At 48.9% G+C, this 19812-nt stretch overlaps 1 protein-coding gene across 1 annotated transcript in view; it reads left to right on the top strand.

Moving 5' to 3' along the window:
- Positions 1-19812, top strand: part of STS (steroid sulfatase) — a 133292-nt gene that overhangs the window by 5462 nt on the left and 108018 nt on the right. The window contains exon 2 of the mRNA XM_029930654.1: positions 19129-19255. The gene's annotated coding sequence lies outside the window, so the exon portion shown is untranslated. The remainder of the gene's footprint in view (positions 1-19128; positions 19256-19812) is intronic.

The raw sequence follows: 19812 nt of genomic DNA on the forward strand, positions 1-19812 counted from the left end.
GTCGGATGCCCCCGGGCAGGTGCCGGCGTGTCCGCAGAGGCCGCAGGGAAGCCCGCAGACCCCGTACAGGTCCCGAATGAAGTGATCCCTCGCGCGTGGACGGTCGGCGCCGGTCAGGAAGGGCAGCCTCCCTGTGATTTATACGTGAGCCACGCGGGGTGCGAGGGAAGCCCGAGTGGAGAAGCACACGCACTTAAATAACTTTTTTATGATCCGTTCGCCAATTACCCGCCCTGACTGTGCGGCCGAACCCGGGCTGCCTGGAGATTATTCACCCCCCGGGAGTTCGGGGCTGGGTCCCGTCCGCTGTGGCTCATTGAAAAGCTGTGGCAGACCCAGGGACGAACGGTAGAGCGTCACAGTCCCTGAGGCAGCAAGCACCCTGTCGGAAAGCCTCGGAAGAACCGGTGAGTTGGATTACTGTTTTGGTTTGTTTTTCTTTTCTCTTTTTTTTTTTTTTGCTCTTCTTCTGGTAAGTTATTGCGGTAACTCATGCCAGCTGTTGGCTACCACGAGTGGTTCGCTGCTGCTCCTGCTTCAGAGTCTAAAGCCTCTCTTTCTCTAGCCAGCGTGCAGCTAAGAGTTAGGAGGTCGCAGAGAACTGTTCGGTGCTGGAGGGAACAGCCAGCGATCTTCTGCGGGAATAAAGAAAGTTTCTACATCCCTACCTGTCGTGTTACATGGTTTTTGTTTTTTTTTTTTAAACCTGTACGGCCGCCTGGGAGGCTCAGGCAGGGAAGCGTCTGACTCTTGATTTTGGCTCAGGTCATGATCTTGGGGTTCATGAGATCGAGCCCCTGCAGGCTTCATGGCTGCAGTGCGGAGCCTGCTTGGGACTCTGTGTCCTTCTCTCTTGGCTCCTCCCCACTCCTCTCTCTGTCTCTCTCTCTGCCCATCTCCCGTGCACGCCCACTCTCTCCCTCACAAAATAAATTTTAGGAAAACAAACAAACTTGTTGAGCCACCTACAAGAATTCATCTGTTTTCATTCGTTCATCTGCCCTGAACCAGGGAGGTCTTTAGGGAGAAGAAACTGATTGCCCAATAGTCTTTCTTTCTTTCTGGATGACAGTGGTGGTTTGGACGGGGCACCTGGGGGGCTCAGTCGGTTGAGCGTCCGGCTTTGGCTCAGGTTATGATCTCACAGTTCATGGGTTTGAGCCCTGCGTCGGTCTCTGTGCTGACGGCTCAGAGCCTGGAGTCTGCTTCCAATTCTGGGTGTCTGTCTCTCTCTGCCCCTCTTCTGCTCATGATCTGTCTCTCTCTCAAAAATAAATAAATATTAAAAAAATTTTTTTGGTTTAAGTGGGGATTTGGAAACACGCTTGATGAAAAGGCTAATGGAGGGTCCAGAGGGAAGCAACCCCAGAGGAAATGAGCTGATAAAGAGGTGCATTCTGTGCTGTTAACTCAGAAGAGAAATCGAATTAACCTTATATATCAAAATATTAGCACCCATGCTTCTGGGTAGGCTAGGATGAGTGTAAATAAGATGTTTGTGCTCTCAAGCACATTCTGTGAAGCATTGGTGTTCATCCAAGCTCACGACTCATTGCTTTCCCTAAGGGTAAATTTGATACAGAATTACAAGCAGTTCTCTTGTTTTATGCTTTTTAAATTTTTGATATTTATTTTTCATTTTAAGTGTATGGATACAAAATAATGTCTAAGGAACTGCTTGCGTTGCTGTTCTGAGAAACGAAAGGGGAACACAGATGATCCCAATTACTAGACATTGCCTAACAGGCCGCATCGGCTTTGGGTTGGGGTGGGGTTCATTACGCCGTGTTGGACAGGACATGCAGCTGTGTGGACTCTTTACAAAGGAGCAGGGTAACGCAAGGAATGGCATGTGGCTCAGAAATCAACCACTCTATATTCTCAAAATGTACATCAGTTATAGGAGACCTGCATCCTGGACCACCTGACCTCTACAATGCGTAATCTATCAATCCTGAGCCAAGAAAATGTGTGATGTGTTTTTTTTTTTTTTTACCCCCCAAACATGTGCTAGGACGTGCATATAATCCCTTTCAGATAGCCCCTCCTGGCCATGCTGTGAGTGAATGATCCTAGTAAATTATGATGGTCAGTGCTTGCTTGCTCCTTAGACAGATATCAACATTTTTCTGGTATGCGTTGATTTCATCCTCTGGGTTAACCCTTACAAGATGGGGTTGGAGGGCTGATGAGAAGAATTGTCATTGCAGATGATGTCACTAAAAATGGGGAAATGCTTATCGAAAGATTATTCCATTCTACGGTTATTTACGATAGGCACTTTGTGTCTCAACAGATGCATGATGGCAGCTGACAGATTGCCCCTATGAGTTGGTGTGTATTGTGACATTAATATTTACCAAGTGAGAAATTGCCCCATTTTCATTTATAATGAGATTATAACATAGCCACTGATGATATCAGGATCCAGAAATGTAAATGCTTTCAGTGCATTAAAAAAAAAAAACATACAGAAGCTTCTTCTATTTGCACTTAAAACGAAAGAGTAAATGTCAGGCATTGCTTCGAAGGCTGATTGAAACAAACATTCAAAGTTTCTGGGTAAAAATCTAAGACTCTCCTCCAGAGCACTCTCCATCTCTGTTGTTTTGTTTCTGTCTTGTCCGCTCATTAAAATTCCTACCTAGTGTGGAAATTAACCCGGTAAAACTTTGCAGCTGAGTCAACAACGCCTTACCTAGCACCCTTGGGATTCAGGTAATGAACTATGTTGCAATCCTGAAACACAAGCCCAGTTTTACCTTCGGGGTTGTGCACGTTGGACAGGCCATGTAAACACTGCAGGTGCCAATGTCAATAATAATTAAGTGCTTGTTACGAGGAGGAAGTGCAGCCCAAGAGTTATATTGGGCTAACTCAGGGTAGCACCTTAGACTCTCAACCCTGGCCGGAGCACGGAGGTGAGACGGGGGCCAGGGTCCAGAGTTCTCTGAGTGCTTCCAGGACTGGGGGATGTCTCGTTCAGAGACAGACGTGGGACTCAGATGTCCCTGTCTGCAGGTTGTCCACCCCCGCGTTTCTGAGCTGTAGGGACCGACCTGTGTTTGCAGGATCTTTAGACTCTACCCGCCAGATCCCGTGTCCACCCGCGGTCCACAGTGGTCTGTGGGCGTCCTGAGTGTTTCTTGGTGAGGAAATGCACCCTTGCTTTAGAAGTTGGAGGCGTGGAGCTCAGCCTTGCACCTGTCGTCAGCTGTTTTCCAGGGTTCCTGGTCCTTCTGGTCGTGCTGGGGGATGTCCCAGCTTGTCTGACCCGGGTCACTAATGGGCACAGGTTTCCTGAGTCACTGCTGGGTGCCTCTGTTGCAAGGGAAGTGTGAAGTCATAGGCGTTCGGGTGCCTTGGCCAGCACGCTCTTCAGCGTGGACGTGGATGGGCTTTCCCAGCACCTGGTGTCTTTGCAGCTTTTCAAGTGCCCTGCTCCAGCTTACAGACGTACATTCCTTTGTCCGGAACCAACAAGGCCAAAGACGAAAGGACAGGGAGCAGGTTCTTGGGGAAAGTTGTTTCTGGCAGGTCTGCACAAGGGAGGTAGAACTGATGCAAAGGAGAACAGCCTTTATTCACCCCACAGAACGTTGTGGGCTGTTCATATGTGTGTCTGGAACTGTGGTCAGGCTGCGTTATGTAACCCATGACACATTCACCACTAGGCTCCTTCATATGTGTGTGTATACGAGCTATGTATTGTGCTCATCGGTTTGCAACATGTAAGTATCACATCATTACGTTATAGACTTAGACATTGTCAAGCATAGCTCAGTAAATCTGGAATATGTTTTTGACATTCAGTAGAGCTGGAATACAGATGTCTGTAGGTGCCACAGTTTTACTGAGATATAATTGACCTACAGCGTCCTGGGAGTTGAACGTATACGATGTGATGATTTGATATTGGACATATCAAATATATTTCTGATGTGATATTTGATATGTCAGATATAGATCCTATTTGATACTTGGCATATCAAACATAGATTCAATTTGATATTTGATGTATCCAACATATATCTGGTATTTGATGCATTGTGAAGTAGTCACCACAGTAAGTTTTGTTACCGTCCATCGCCCACGTCATTACAGATTTTTGGCTCTTTCAGTTCAGTAGTGTCATACGAGTGTAGTTCTAGACAAAACAGGTGGCCGTGATGAGGGTTGAAGATGGTCCTACGGGCAGCTCAACGTGGAAGCTGTCTGCATACTTTTAATAAATTTATTTTGATTTTTTTTAATTACCTTCTAAAATCCCCCCCAAAAAAATTGAATTCTGAAATACACACTTGCCCCACAGGTTGTGTTTAAAGGCAGTAGACGCGCTTGTCAGTGCAAACAGGGAAGGGTTCATGTTGAGGTCGTTGGGACTTTGAACCATCGGATGACGGTTGTCCTGGTGAGTTTTCCCATTTACGTGTCAGACCACACTTCCGTGTCCCCGCAGAGGTGCCTTCCACGCCTTCAAACCTCACGACGCGCCTCAGCTCTGCAAACTTTGCGGCAAGGGCAGAATCATCACAAACTTACATTTAGCCGCAAAAGTGGGGTAGAATCTCTGTACCTTTTGGTCACTCACTGTCCCTGAGGAGTAGTAGCTTCTGACCCCTTGGCCCATGAGGAGGCAAAGAGAACCTATTCTAATCCACTGGGGGTCAGGATGGCCCAACCTGGGGTCTCATTGCTGGGGATACTAAACCAGATGGCATATTTTGAAAGGCCAAATGTTTGATTCCAGTAAGAACAAATACCAGGGCGTTTGTGGCTCAGTTGGTTAACTGTCCTAGTCTTAACCCCAGCTCAGGTGGGGATCCCACGGTCATAAAATTGAGCTTCATGTTGGCTCAGCATGGAGGCTGCCTGGGATATTCTCTCTCTCTCTCTCTCTCTCTCTGTCTCTGTCTCTCCCCCCTCCCCCTTACGCTCACCACCCTCCCTCCGTCCCTCTTCCCCTCTCCCCCAGTTGTATTCTCTCTGTGTCTAAAGTGAAAAGATATGTATGTATTAAAAAAGAAGTATTGGGGAGCCTGGGTCGCTCACTCGGTTGAGCATCTGATTCTTGGTTTTGGCTCAAGTCCTGATCTCACAGTCTGTGGGTTTGAGCCCCATGTCAGACTCTGTGAAGTCTGCTTGGGATTCTCTCTCTCTCTCTGTCTGCCCCTGCCCTCCTGACCCTAACCTAATATAGCAGGACAGAGCTTTGACGTCAGCAGGCTTCTGCACCTCCGCATGACTGATAGTTTGGGCTGATCCGTGTCCGTTGCCGTGGACTGCCGTATGCGTCATCAGACACCCGTAGCATCCCTGGCCTGGACCCGGTGGAAGCCAGGAGCACTGCCCACCGGCTCTTGACGACCAGCGGGTCTGCAGACGTGGCCAAGCGTCCCCTGGAAGGGAGAGTCAGCCCCAGCTGAGAAGCGCTGGTCAGGCTCATGCTGTGATGTGTGATGACCCTATTGGACGGGTGGGAAAAACAAAGCCACGTTCTACAGATGGTGTCAGGCTCTTGAGCTGTCTGCTTCACCGTGGTGTCACATACCACACATAGGACTCGCCCACGGGGGTGTCAGAAGCCGTCTGCTTCCCGGGCTGTCTGGGCTGGATCTAGTAACTCACATGTCACAGGGCCGAGTCACGATACTCAGCAACGTGAACGGGATTCCAGGAGCCTCTACCTGCAGATTCGTCCAAGTGGCAAATTCATGCATGGAGAGGGTTGTCGTGGTGGGTGTCGGAGCTGGGTGCATGGTCAGGAGATTTCTGTTCGACACACCTCCTGCCACGTGGCTCATAAACTCCAGCTTTCATACCTCTTTTTAATGGTTTGTTTCTTTTAAGAGTTTATTTTTTTAACATTTATTTATTTTTGAGAGACAGAGACAGATCATGAGCAGGGGAGGGTCAGAGAGAGAGGGAGACACAGTATCGGAAGCAGGCTCCAGGCTCTGAGCTGTCAGCACAGAGCTCGATGGGGGCTCGAACTCATGGATAGCGAGATCATGACCTCAGCCAAAGTCGGATGCTTAACTGAGCCACCGACATGCCCCTTGCAGTGCCAGTCTTAAAAGTTGGGCCCCTAAATGCGTGGTCCAAACCCTTTGCTCCTTACGGAGAAGGCTGAAGGTGAAGGTCACCCCATGATTATAAGGGCAGGATTGTGGGGGGAATTGTATAAGAGTTCTTGGTCTTCCTGCATATGTTGTTGAAGATATTTCTGTAATTGCCTGATATGTAGGAGTCACCCAGGCGCCCCTGAGTCCTTGCATGTTATGAATTGATTGTGTGCTGTTTATCTATGGACGGACCTGTGGGTCATTCCCACCTTTCCGCTGTGGTGAATAGTGGTGGTCTGCACGCGGGCGCATGGGTAACCACCTGAGACCCTGCTCCCCATGTGGGCACCTGGGTGATTGAGACCTTGCATCCAGCTCCTCTGGGCGTGTCCTCAGACTTGGCATTGCTGTGCCCTCTGGCGAGTCCGCTCAAGTCTTTGAGCAGCCCCTGCGCCGCTTTGCTCTGTGCGTTTCGAGAGCTGTTGGGTCTCGTGGTCCTCCTCTTCGAGAGTTTAGTGTGAGCGGCCCTGAGAGGCAGAATGAAGCGTGTCCTGTCGGAACTTGTGCTGGGAGACATGCGCTCAGCTGGGGAAGAGCACTTGGCAAGCCTTGGCATGTGTCATTAGCATTGCTAAGACTTGTCTTGCCCGCCCTGCCGCTTATGAGGAAAGGCAGTGCCCCAGGCGTACATAAATGGGACAGGACATCCGGGAGCTGGCCGGTCACCTGATGGGCAGGGTCTCCCGGCTCCAGGGTCATGACCTGACATGGCAGCCTCAGGTAGGCCCCGAGGCCCAAGTGTGGTACCAGGACCCTTCCTCACGTGGCCCCTTCTGGGCACCCCCTTTGGGTCGCTCTCCTCCCCAGCCTGAAAATGCACAGGGGCAGATCCCAGTGCGGCGGCTGGCTGGCCCTCCGGGGTTGGGAGCGCTTCCAGGCCTGAGAGCTGGTACAGGGAATCTGCCCCTGACCATGAACTGTGCCACGGAGCCCGGAGCAAACAGGGGCTCCTGGGATGTGTCCCGCACCTGCCCGCTCCGCTGGCTGGGCCACCTGCCTCTCTTTCGACACCTGACCTCTGGTGTTGCTCTTCTGCCACTCCCCCTGCGGTGTCATTGCTGCTTTGGTCCGGGGACAGAACCTCAGGTTCTGAGTCCCTGAGGATGGGCCAGGGGACTGTCACGCTACGGCGCTGAAGCTGCAGGTGTCTGAGAGCCGTTATGTGGGGACTTACTGGTCTGTTTGAGCTCTCCCTAGTGAGGCCTGCTTCCTCACCCTCCACACATCCGCATCCAGCAGACAAATTGGGAGATTAGGGATTCTATTAGACATAATAGCACAGAAGTGGCTGGGTGACTAATTACAGATGAGTGCTCCTGGCCACTGCCCAGCCGTTCACGAGGAAACACAAAACATCTCGGGGGCAGTGCGCTACGCGGAGTCTCTGTGGTACCTATTCCATCTTGCGTTCCGTCCATCACAAGGGCCAGTGACGGTGATCTTGGGGCCTTCTATAAAGACGTACAGAGATTCCCTACATTCCCGCTGCCTTCTAACACACCTGCCGCAGTGGTGTTTCCAACGGAAGTTGTCTTCCTGTGATCTTAACCCATGCGTCTTACATTTGCATCTTTTAGACTGAATGCACCTTGTGCACAAAATTACACTCGGAGTATAATTATTTCGTCCTGGCTCAAATGGTGACCTAAGTTGGGGAGGCAAACGTTGTTTTGGCCTGTGATAGTTAAATATTAGGGATGTTTGGAGTCATTGTGGCCTTTTTCTGTTTTTCTACCATCCTAACAGTTTTTCAGTGATCTCCTTCGAATCCTGCCAACGGTTAGACTACTCACAGAAGTGCTTGTGTTTTTGTGAAACTTTTAGGGCTTCCTTCCTTGAACCAGATCTGGAGCCTCCACATGTGGGGATGCTGTGCTGAGTTTTCCCTAAGAAAATTGATTCTGTTCTCACAGTGCAGGCAGGACACACTTCTAGTGTTCCAGTAAGGAGACACACTGGTACTAATTCCCGCCATGTTACAAGGGCAGAGACTCTTGGATGGAATTTTGCTCAATGCAGTTAAAATGCAAAGCTGATAGGTCATTGCTGTGTTCCTGAGATGTTTAGGAGTAGGGCTGTCTGTCCATTGTGCATATACAGTCTAGCTGATAGGTCATTGCTGTGTTCCTAAGATGTTTAGGAGTAGGGCTGTCTGTCCATTGTGCATATACAGTCTACCCACCCAGTAGCCAAGCTGTAAATTCCATGGTTTGTGGGTTCAGGCCTTGCATCGGACTCTGTGCTGGCAGCTCAGAACCTGGAGCCTCTTTTGGATTCTGTCCATTGTCCGTATACAATATAGTAATAATTGAATTTAAGTAAATTTGACTAGAAAGAATGAGCATCCTGGCAGCATTCCAATAATAAAAGAATACACTTTGATTTAAGAATTTTCTACCATCTGCAGGGCACCTGGATGGCTCAGTTGGTTAAGCACCCGACTCTTGATTTCAGCTCCAGTCATGATCTCACAGATTGTAGGTTCAAGCCCGAAGTCTGCACAGAACCAGCTGTAGATTCTCTGTCTCAGTCTCTGACCCTCTCCCACTTGCATTTCCATTCTCAAAAATAAACATTTTTAAAAAATCATAAACTAACCTTGGGGGTGCCTGGTTGACTCAGTTAAGCATCCACCTCCAGCTCGGGTCATGATCTCATGGTTCATGGGTTCGAGCCCCGTGTCAGGAGCTGTGCGGACAGCTCAGAGCCTGGAGCTGCTTCCAATTCTGTGTCTCCCTCTCTCTCTGCCCCTCCTCTGCTCACACTCCATCTTCTCTCTCTTAAAAATAAAAAGACATTAAATTTTTTAAACTAAAGGAGTTTAATGTTCTAAATGAATTTTTCAAATCCACCCTGTTCTTATTTTTCTTTAACTAGTTGGTGAAATACGTGTTTACGGTGTGGAGGCACATTTTCTATGCCATTTAGTTCACCCACTTCCACGATTCCGTGGTTTTCATCAGGTCACCAAGCCGTGGACCTCCAGAGCATGCTCATCACCCCAGTGAGACCCTTCACACCCAATTCCTAATCCCCATTACTATCCCCTGCCTGAGCAGGTTTTTAAGAAGTCACACTTTTTGTTTTACCCCATTTCTCTGAACCCAGGGCACATGAAGGTTGCCCTCTGGGATGTTGACATCATTCTGCTGCATGGCCCTGTAATCCTTGTCCTAGAAAGACCCAGATCTAAGTCACTGAGGAACCAAAGCCTGTGCGTGGTGTGCATGGTTGTATCTCCGTGACCCTGCTTGGATTGCTTGCCTCTGTCTTCCTTGGCATGAAATCACACAATCCGTCTTCTGCCATTGCTCCCATTTTCTCCTCCGCCTCCAACCTGCTAATTTCCTACAGAAATGCCTGTGACCCTCCTTCCTAGGCTCGGGACCTTAGGACTGACTTCCCCTTCAGCAAGTCAGCTCACCTGTCAATGAGACTGCCGTAACTTGTCTGTCTCCGACCGCTATCATTCGAGCAAATGGATCATTATTTCAAGAGACACAGCTAATAAGAGGGGTGAGGAAAATGCAGTGCATGTAGGCAAATCACACCATTGTGCGCTAAACCCAGATTGAAATCTTTGGATACGGGAGCCTGCTGGGAAGATGACTTGGAGAGGGTTTTCAAGAGCAGCAATCCAAAGTGATACAATTTGGGAATAGACAACAGACCACCAGGCCTGATGAGGACAATGACTAATGAGTTCTTAGCTACAGATAAGATTGGCAGACACGCCTGATCTACCGGGGATCTGGGGCTTTAGCTCTTGGACATCCGTTGGGAGTCTTATCCGGCTAAAAGTTTAATATCTGGTAAACTCTTTTCTTTCTGGAAACCTCATCCTGCAGATAACATATTGCTCTGAAATTGACTGTGATAAACAAGGAAGAATCGGTTGCTGATGTACAAGTGATTGTCTCCTCGGGTAGAACAGCCCGTCATCTTTTAAAGTCTGTGCAGTAAATGACCAACGTACTCCTCCGTGGTCCCTGAGGGTTACAGGCGTTTAGATACTAATATAGATGTTCTCTCCTGGCCAGGGACTCTGAAAATGGAAGGGGTCCCACGTTAGGATGTACGCAAACAGAAAAGTCTGCGACTGCACTCACAAAACCATCAGGGACCCAGAGGACAAAGGAAAGCATAAGAAATTGAGGAAAGCCATTCATGGTGACAGACCCAGGCTCTGAAAGGGAATATTCGCGATGTTGGTGAAGAGGGACAGAATCGTTGGTAAACCGATGGCTTACCTTTCTCCCTAGAAGGTCAGGAGGACCCCAGATCCCAAACAAATTGATCAAAACACTCCCTTGGAGTCTGGTTCCCAGGTCTCCCTTGAGTCAGGTTCTGTGCCCGTGGACGGAAACGTACCCCCACTGCGTCAGACTGTCGGAAGCATGGAAATTCCCCACGTTTCAATCACAAGTCCTCCTAAAGTCAGGTTGTTGGCAGAGCTCCGTGTCTATGGAAGAAGCCGCTTCCTTGTGTTTTCCAGAGGCGGCCTGCATTTGGAGCCCCATGTCCCTTCCTCGTTTCCTCCTTGCTGTTCCTTCGTCCTGGCCTCTCCTTCTCTGTCTCTGCCGGACTGCCTCCCTCTTATAAAGACCCCTGTGACCAGATCACTAAACTCTACTCATGAAACTAATGTGGCAGTGGAGGAAACAAACTAGAATTTAAATAAACATTTGAATCATTAAAAACAGGGAAAGACCCTTGTGATGACAGTGGACTTGGACCATCCAGGGTCATCTCCCCATCTCAAAGTCCTTGACATCATCATGCTTGCAGAGTCCCTTTCGCCATGGAAGGTGACATAGTCACAGGTTGCTGGGGATAAGGACGTGGCCATCGTTGGGTTCCACTGAGAATAGACTTTGATCACAGTTTTCTGTGGGCCTGTCACTTAGCTGTTAATGTGTTGGGGACTTCATTGATAGCTGCCATTTCATGCTAAAATGAGATTATGATGTGCACAACTAAGAAGCAGTGTGAACATGAACTTTTCCTGCACTAATTTCATACAATAGAGACATTTTTCTCGGGTCCGTGTTCTTGAGCTGGCTCAGGGACATGTGTGGATGCAAAGAGAGAGCGTGACTGCAGAGTAGACATATTCGTTCCATCGATGAATAGCATGCAGAACGTTCATCAGGACGGTCGTGATGACTGGGCTTAGCAACAGCATAAAAAGTTTTGTGCTTTCTCTCTCTCTTTCTCTCTCTCTGTCTTCCTCTCTCTCCCTCTCTCTCCCCTCCCTCTTCTCCCTCTCTTCCTCCCTCCCTCCTTTTTTCCTCCCTCAGTTCTTCCATTCATTCTTTCTCTCTCTCTCTTTCCTTCTTTCCTCCCTTCCTTACTTCCTTCTTATTTCCTTCTTTCCTTCTCTACCAGAGCAACTAACTCTGTTCCATGATCTTTCTTTTTGGTGTTTGTTCAATGGCTCTTCACGGAGCTTCCACCGGGCGAGGGGGAGCTGTGCAGTGAAGGGCGTTTTGGCTCCTCCACCCCTGCGAATCCTCATTCTCCGTCCCATGTGGCGGTGGCACCTGAGTCTGTTGGTTTCCCCCTGGCCACTGCCTCCGGTATTATTCTCTTGCATCACGACTTTGTCCTTTCTTTACTTTGCCGACCAACTTCTCAAGGGTTAGCTCTTTCTGGCAACTAACTTCTGGTTTCTTCCCTCTTCCCTCGCTCTCCATGGATGGCATAGGCATTCCAGCCGGAGTCTCTGATTTCCAAACTCCACGGGGAATGAAGCAGCAAAAGTCAGTGTTCCCACTTATTGAGGTCATATGTTGACAAGCATGAGGCACGAGACCTTAGTCACCCTTTGCTGTCATGACTGACTGAGGCTCCCCGGGTCCCTGGGATGAGTCACGTGGTATCGGGGGTCAGCGAGGACCTGGTCGTGGTGCCCTTTAGCTGCTTCGTAGGTGACACTGGGCAGAACACACACCCTTCAAGATTCCATCGACGTCCTTGGATTTTAGCTCCCAACGTAACTGCAGTGCTACAGCGTCCACTCCTGGGGGTTGAGCCACGTCACCCGTGTTCTCCGAAGCTCCTAGCCTAAAATCTGAGCTCCACTGTCCTGAGCTCACATCTGACAGCAAACCCAGGTGTTAATGTAATGAATGACACTGCACTTTTGGGGGTGGGGTTGGGAATCAAGTACGAGGTAATTTATGAAAGCGTTCACAGGAGAGAGCTGGTGTGCCCCATAAATTGCCTCAGCCGCCCGAGATCGACCATTTTACAGTGAAAGCAAGTAATTATGAGTCTGCCTCTAAGTCACATTGTAAAACCCACACTCAAAAGTTGACACACTGTCCCCATAAGTCAGACACCACTTACCAGCCTGTTACCAGCCAGCAAAGCCCAGAACTGGTGTTTTTCATGGACGGCACGTCTGTCAATGCCCTGATTCACCTGTGCCTGTAGAGAAGTGGATGTTTCACGTCCACCATCGAAGCCCTTCCTGTTTGAGTCAGGCAAGTGTGTCCCAAACCAAAGAAAAAGAGACTCTGTTCTGTGGTAAAAGGCACAAAAGTGGCTATTTGTGTGTTCAAAGCCCTGCGCATATTAATTCGATGTATTATCACTTTTAGCGTAAAATGTTAAGATCCTAGAGATGGCTCTGCCAGATGTTGGGTCCTCGGGGTGAAATGGAGCCCCATTTATCGACGCTGTGCTCATGAGAAGCCCAGGTCACAGGGCGAGGTCAAGCCGAGAAAGAGCAAGGATAAAGAGTAAGAGACCGTGGATTAGGACGGCAAGTGTGCAAGAGACCTAGCCATGAACAGCCGAATGGTGTGCTCTGAGCAAGGGCCGGAATCTGCAGAGGTCCGCTGGTGTGCACAGACCCAGTTCTCCGACCAGTGGCCCATCGGCCGCGGCCACACCCCTGCCTGTCCCCAGCGGACAGCCAGCAGACATCATGGTGTTTCAGGCTTACTGACTTACCCTTGGCCTTCAAATCCAGCAGCAACCTCGGGAACCGTGCGTTCAGGGCTGAGATAAGGCACGTCCTGAGTTGATGCTGCAGGGATGGCCTCTTAGGAAACAATTATAATTTGTTTTGTTGTTCCTTGATTCTGTTTTTTAAGGATCTACTCCACGATTAAGTACAAAGATTCCCCTCTTATATCTCATTTGAAGGAAGGAACGTTAGTATATTCTTCAAAGTAATTGAAAGGCATACGTACCATCAGTAAGGATAGATCGTAGATTCAGTAACTGTCAACCTTCTACCACAGGGGCTTTGTCCAGGCGGAAAGTTCAGGATGGTGTTGGCCTTGCCTTGCGTGAGGTAGATGCCCAGATCTCACGTGAGGCGCCCTCTCACAGGGGGGACCAGCTTTCGGACCGCTGTGTCTGATGGGACTCAAATGGATTCCAGCGTCAGCTCTGACCTTTGGCCTCTCTGGTCCTGTTCCCTGTAACCAAGGCGGGCATGTCTTCGGAGAAGTAGAAGCAGTTGCTGGTTGGAAGTGGGATAATAAAGTCCTTTGAACAGCAGTGAATGACTGAATGGCCTGAGCTTGGGGTGGCCGGCTGGATGCTGCTTCCAGAAACAGTAGGAATGAGGCATCAGCGACAGCCTGCAGACCCGAGGGAAGAAGCCCTCGCTGGCCTTGCCTTTCCCTGCCTCCCTGGGCTCTACGACACACAACTAGGGACACCCATCCATTCCTTTTCCTTTTTCTTCTTCTTTTTAAATTCCCGTATAGTCAACCAGGCTCGATTTGTTCAACTTGTACAAAACATCAGCATGTTTTCTGTGGTTGACAGTCTGTTTCTCGGTTTGTTTCTGTCCTTTTTTCTTCATTTGTTTTATTTCTTAAATTTTACGTAAGAGTGAAATCATATAGTTTTGTCTTTCTCTGACCGACCGATTTCATTTAGCCTTGTAGACTCTCTAGCTCCATCCATGTCGTTGCAAATGGCAAAATTTCATTCTTTTTGATGGCCGAGTAATAGCCCACTGTCTAGACATTCCACAACTTCTTTACTCAACTATCTGTTGATAGGCCCTTGGGTTGCTTCTGTATCTTGACTCTTGTAAATAATGCTGGGGTAAACATAGGGGGGTGTATGTTTTTCCAAATCAGTGTTTTTGTATTCTTTGGGTAAATACCCACTAGTGGAATTACTGGATCATGTGGAAGTTCTATTTTTAATTTTTTGAGGACCCTCCATATTGTTTTCCCCAGTGACTGTACCAAGGTTCATTCCTACCATGCGGGTTCCTTTTCCTCCACGTTCTTACCAGCACTTGATGGATTTGTGTTGATTTTAGCCATCTGACAGGTATGAGGTAGTGTCTACTTGAGCTTTTGATTTGCATTTCCCTGATGATGAGTGATGTTGAGCATCTTTTCATGGGTCAGTTGGCCATCTCTTCTGAGAAATGTCTGTTCATGTCTTCTGCCCATGTTTTTTAAAGTTGGTTTGTTTATTTGTACGTTGAGTTGTGTAAGTTCTTTATGTTTTTTGGATCGTAAATGTTGATTGAATATATCATTTGTAAATATCTTCTCTTCTTCAAGAGTTTTTTAGTTTTGTTGATTGTCTTCTTCACTATTCTGCGGCTTTTTTGATGTAGTCCCAATAGTTTATTTTTGCTTTTGTTTTTCTTGCCTCAGGAGACATAGCTAGAGAAATGTTGCTCTGGCCGATGTCAAACAAATTAGGGTCAGTGCTATCTTCTAGTTTCATTATGGTTTTCGGTCCCACATTTAGATCCTTAATCTATTTTGCATTTATTTTTCGGTCTGGTTTAAGAATGTGGTCCAGTTTTGAGGTCACGGGGTGCCTCAGCGGGTTAAGCATCTGACTTTGGCTCAGGTCATGATCTTGCAGTTTGTGAGTTCAAGCTCCACGTCGGGCTCTGTGCTGACAGCTCAGAGCCTGGAGTCTGCTCCAGATTTTGTATCTCCCTCTCTCTCTGCCCCTCCCCTACTCGCACTCTGTCTCTCTCTGTCTAAAAAATAAATAAACATAAAAAAATTAAAAAGAAGAGCATGTGGGCCAGTTTCATTCTTTGCGTGTAGCTGTCCATTTTCCCAGCATTACTGATGAGCCTGTCCTTTTCCCGTTACATATTCTTGCGTCCTTTGTGGAAGGGAAGATTAACTGATCGTATAATCATGGACTTATGTCTGGGCTCTCTGTTCTGTTCTGTAGATTCAGGTGTCTGTTTTTGTGCCAGCACTGTACTGTTTTGATGACTAGAGCTATGTAGTATATCTTGAAATCTAGGATTGTGTTGCCTCCAGTTTTGTTTTTCTTTGCCAAGATTGCTATGGGTATTCATGGTCTTTTGTGGCTTCATACAAATTTTAGAAATACTCGTTATAGTTTTGTGGAAAATGATATTGGGATTTTCATAGGGATTGTATTAAATCTATAGGTTGCTTTGGGTAGGATAGACATTTTAACAGTATTTGTTCTTCTAATCCATGAGTGGGGAATATCTTTCCATTTGTTTCATCTTCAGTTTCTTTTGTTAATATTTTATAGTTTCTGGAGCACAAGTCTTTCACCTCCTTGGTTAAGTTCATCCCTAGGTGGTTTATTATTTTTGGTGCATTTGTAAATGGGATTGTTTTCTTAATCACCTTGGCTGTGGTTTTTCTCATCAGTGACCACTCTATCTTGCCTTGAACTGAAAAACACGACACACCCAGGGACCATCAAGCTGGGCTCGAAAGTCCTCTCTGCCATCGTTTCTGAGGGTTTGCCTAGGATGGCACCTTGGTGGGAAGATGGGCCCTGGTATTACACTGCGCGCGTATTCAGGACTATTGCTCTTATCACCTCTGGTCTCATGTTGAGTCCCAGGAAATGGGCTCTGGGACAAGGAGGGTTTTCGAGGTGGGGGGTTCTCAGGATCCACATTTGTGAGGGGGGATGAGGCAGATGGTTGTCATACCCTCGACGAGACTTCGGCCTGTTTTGGAGGGACCTCTGGGACTGGTATGACCCTCAGATTTGTCTCACTTTGAATCAGGGAGGGCACACATTTGGGACCCAGCCATGCTAATCTGGAGAGAGGGGGAGATGGCATTGTCTTAGGTAAAGTGGGTCTCCTTGGCTGAGAGCAGTTCCCAGGGACACACTCAGCTGAGCACCATCAGCTGGGGGGGGGAAGGTGACCTCTGTCCTCACTGGACGCCAGAGCCCATGCTATGGCGTCCACCAAGGCTCTCGTCTTTGTGAATTCCGTAACACCACATCCTGCTCCTTTATGTTCAGAGGATGGTTTTCACCAGGGTTTCCAATAGCTTCTTCAAGTCCTTCAGTCAACTTTCTCAATACTGACACTCGGCTTTCAGTGTGTACGTCTATGTGGAATTTTCCGCTAACCTGTACAAGCAGGTAGGGTGGTCAGTTCATCCGCCTTTGCCCTGGGCTGTCTCGGTTTGAACACTGGAATTCCTCAGTCCTGGAGAGGGTTGGTCAGCCTCTGGCAAAGCAGTTGGCCCGATTTCAACACCCACCTTTCCGTTTTTTTACCGTCTTCCCGTTCCATCTCCTTCCAAGGCACAGCACCGGCAGACTTCTTTAATGACCAACCCCTCTTGGCTGCCACGAGTGACCAACACTTTTCCTCCTTCCGCTCACTGCTCACAGGTGTCTTGAGCTCTGGTCGATGTTTTCCCAGTGCAGTAACGCGCAGTGTCACCGCAGAGCAGCGTGGGACTAGCCAGTAGCAGAGGCTGCAGGTTAACATAGGACCTGAGGCCTCCAGTCAGGTCACGCTGCCTCTGCTGCCACATAGAATAAGAAGTTTGCACCACTTCTGTGGTTTCCAGGGCTTTCCGCACCTCAGAATCAAGGGCGAGGGATGGTGAGTGCCGACTGCATCCCCAGGTCCCTGTGTGGTTCGCAGTCTGGTCCAGCTGAATGGGGAGGGGCAGGAGAGCAATGCACAGACGACCCAGGGCATGACAGTTCTGGTGGTCGTAGATAAAGGGAGACGGGAAGGGGTAACGAAGCATGCTGATGATTGGTGAGGTCACCATCACATCAGGGTGCAGTCTCCTGATAATACAGCAGATGTAACCTCTTGGTCTTCAGTCTTCTTGTTCTGGGACTGTGACTCGGATTATGACGTGTGTCTGCTGAGACTTAAGTTCGCATAACTATCATAGAAATCGCGGAACCATCACCAATAGTCGCATGTTGTTGCTGTGTGTAATTGTGGGAAGGATCTCGATGTGTCCCCCACCGCCCTTGTTCTCCTGTCTCTGTGATCACACCCACTCCAGTGATGATCGGAGCAGCCCTGAGGCACAGTTTCTAAACCTTGACCCTTGGAACCACCTCTTTCTTAGCGGCGGAGCCTGGGAGGACCATTCTCTGTGGTGGAGGCTGCGGTGCGCAGCCTACGGTATCTAACAGCACCTCTGCACTCTCCCCACTCGATGCTGGCAGGCCCCACCCAGTCACGAGAACCAGAAATGTCTCCAGACATTACCTAGTGACCCCTGTGGGGCACAATCAGCCCTGGCCAAGAGCAACTCCACTACTGTTGTGAGAAGCGTCCTCTGAGCATGGGCGTTTAGATTTTCCTGTGCTGTTTTCCCTTCTGCGGGTAGCGTTTCCAATGGCAATACCACGGTGGTGGACATTGTGACTTAATCTCCTTTGACGTGTTCCTTCTTCTTCATTAGTCGCCAGGGATAGGGAGCACAAAGTATTAAATACGGGTCAAAGGGTTTCCATGCTGATACCTCAAAATCTATTTTCTGTAAATAAAAGGGGTGGGCAAGAGAAAGGAAAACGATGACTTGCATCTTTCCTGTTTCGCAAGGGGTGGGGGGGTCATACAGTTGTTCAAATCCACATCCATATGATCTTTGTCTTGCCAAATAACGTCGCAGTGAGTGGGCGGGAGATGAGCCTGCCTGGTGGTCCTATCATGCCCGCGGTGGGAGGTCAAGGTTCCATGCTGGCGGCACGGCATCCCATTTCAACAAGAATCCAACGTGAAATGCCATGCCGGAAGATTGATTACAGTTTCAAATGCCATGTCCGGGGGAAGAAAAACAACATTTCTAGGACACTGTTTGAACCTCAGAAATGTTGTTGGAAGCTGAACTTGTGTTAAAGCAAGATCCATATGTGTGAAAATCTACAGCAGAGTGATTTTTCTCCAGTGTGATGATCTCTTGTGAATACGACTTACCAAGTGGGATTATACTTCATATTTTGCAGCATAAACAGTAGATTTAGGCATTATTTTAAGGCATAGGGTAGCTTTTGTCTAAATATCAGCCACTGAAAAAAACAAATGCATTCTTCAGTCGATTGAAAGCCATCTTCATTGGGTGCAGGACTCTATAGCAGAGGTTGAAAAACTTTTCCTGTGAAGGGCCCGATCGCGAACATTTTCAGGACTGCAGGCCAGACAGGGTCTTGTGCAGCTCCTCCCCCTGAGGCTGTGGCGCGGAAGCAGCCACAGGCGATAAAAAGCAACCGGATGTGGCTGTCTTCTAGTGGGCTTCCGTTGTGGACTCTGAAATACAAATTTCATATACTCTTCACATCGTGCAAAACCTTCTCTTCGCAGCCATTTCAAAACGCAAATAACATTCTTCCTTCGCTATGGAAACAGGTGGGAGACAGTCCCGCGAGCCAGAGTTTGCGATCCGAGCGCTATTCCGAAAATGTGTCCTGACCCCTTACTAGGTCACACCAAGAGCCCCTGCCGTCCTGATCTTTAGAGGCTGTGGGAAGGACAGGTACCCAGTGAAAATGAACCACATGTATAGGTTGTTGGAAATAGTGGTAGATGCTCTTAAGGGGAAGCAGGATCCCACGAGAGCTAACCAGGGAGAGATACATTTGCTTTATTTTGGTAACTGGGTTGGAATGGGTTCTCTGAGGCGGTGACTAGTCAGCCGTGACCCGTAGGCAACCAGGGGTTAGACAGCGGAAAGAAGCACCGTGCAGGAACTCCAGGGTCTGATTCTTCTTCCTCCTCTGCACGAATTCACAGGATGAGCCCGGTGGTGCCCGTTCATCTCTGCTGAGGGCTGCTCACGTCCGTGAGCCCACACACGGGGGTGTCAGGGAGCTAGGATCCTTGAGGACGGCGACGCAGGACGGCCTTCCGCTACTGCAGGGTGAGTGTGAGAAGGGCCCGCGTAAGACCCTTCCTTGTGACTGTTTCGTCGCCTATTCACCAAGTGCTGTCCCTCCCTGAGCCTTGTAACTCATGCGTGAGGACTTCGTGACTCTAAAACGGCGTCGTGGAGGGTCCACGTGAATGTGGAGCCTGCCTGGCCCTTGTGTTTACAAGGGGCTTTCTCAGGAAAGGTCACATTGGCCGAAGGGTAACACCCGGGGGGTGCACGTGCTTTCTTAGAGAAAGGCTGTATTGTGGCAGAGGGCCGTGTGCACTGACGGCAGAAACCCCCCTGGAGGAGGGGAGTGGGTGGGGGGAGGGAAGACCCCTCCCCGAGGCTGTATCTGATGACACTCTACCATTATGATGTCAACGTGGGCAGCTAGGCAATCCGAACAGAGCCCTCCCTGTCCCCCGGGCAGCAGGCTCGCAGGAGTGTGTGCTTTCTGAGAGGACGTGGGTTCCCACTGATAGGGGCAGGCTCCCAGCGGTGGGACTCTGCCCGACGGGGAGAGATTCCCGCTTTCCGCCCCCTGGCCTCACGTTCTCGGGAAG

The sequence above is a fragment of the Suricata suricatta genome, chromosome X (assembly GCF_006229205.1).
Source record: "Suricata suricatta isolate VVHF042 chromosome X, meerkat_22Aug2017_6uvM2_HiC, whole genome shotgun sequence".
Taxonomy (NCBI): domain Eukaryota; kingdom Metazoa; phylum Chordata; class Mammalia; order Carnivora; family Herpestidae; genus Suricata; species Suricata suricatta.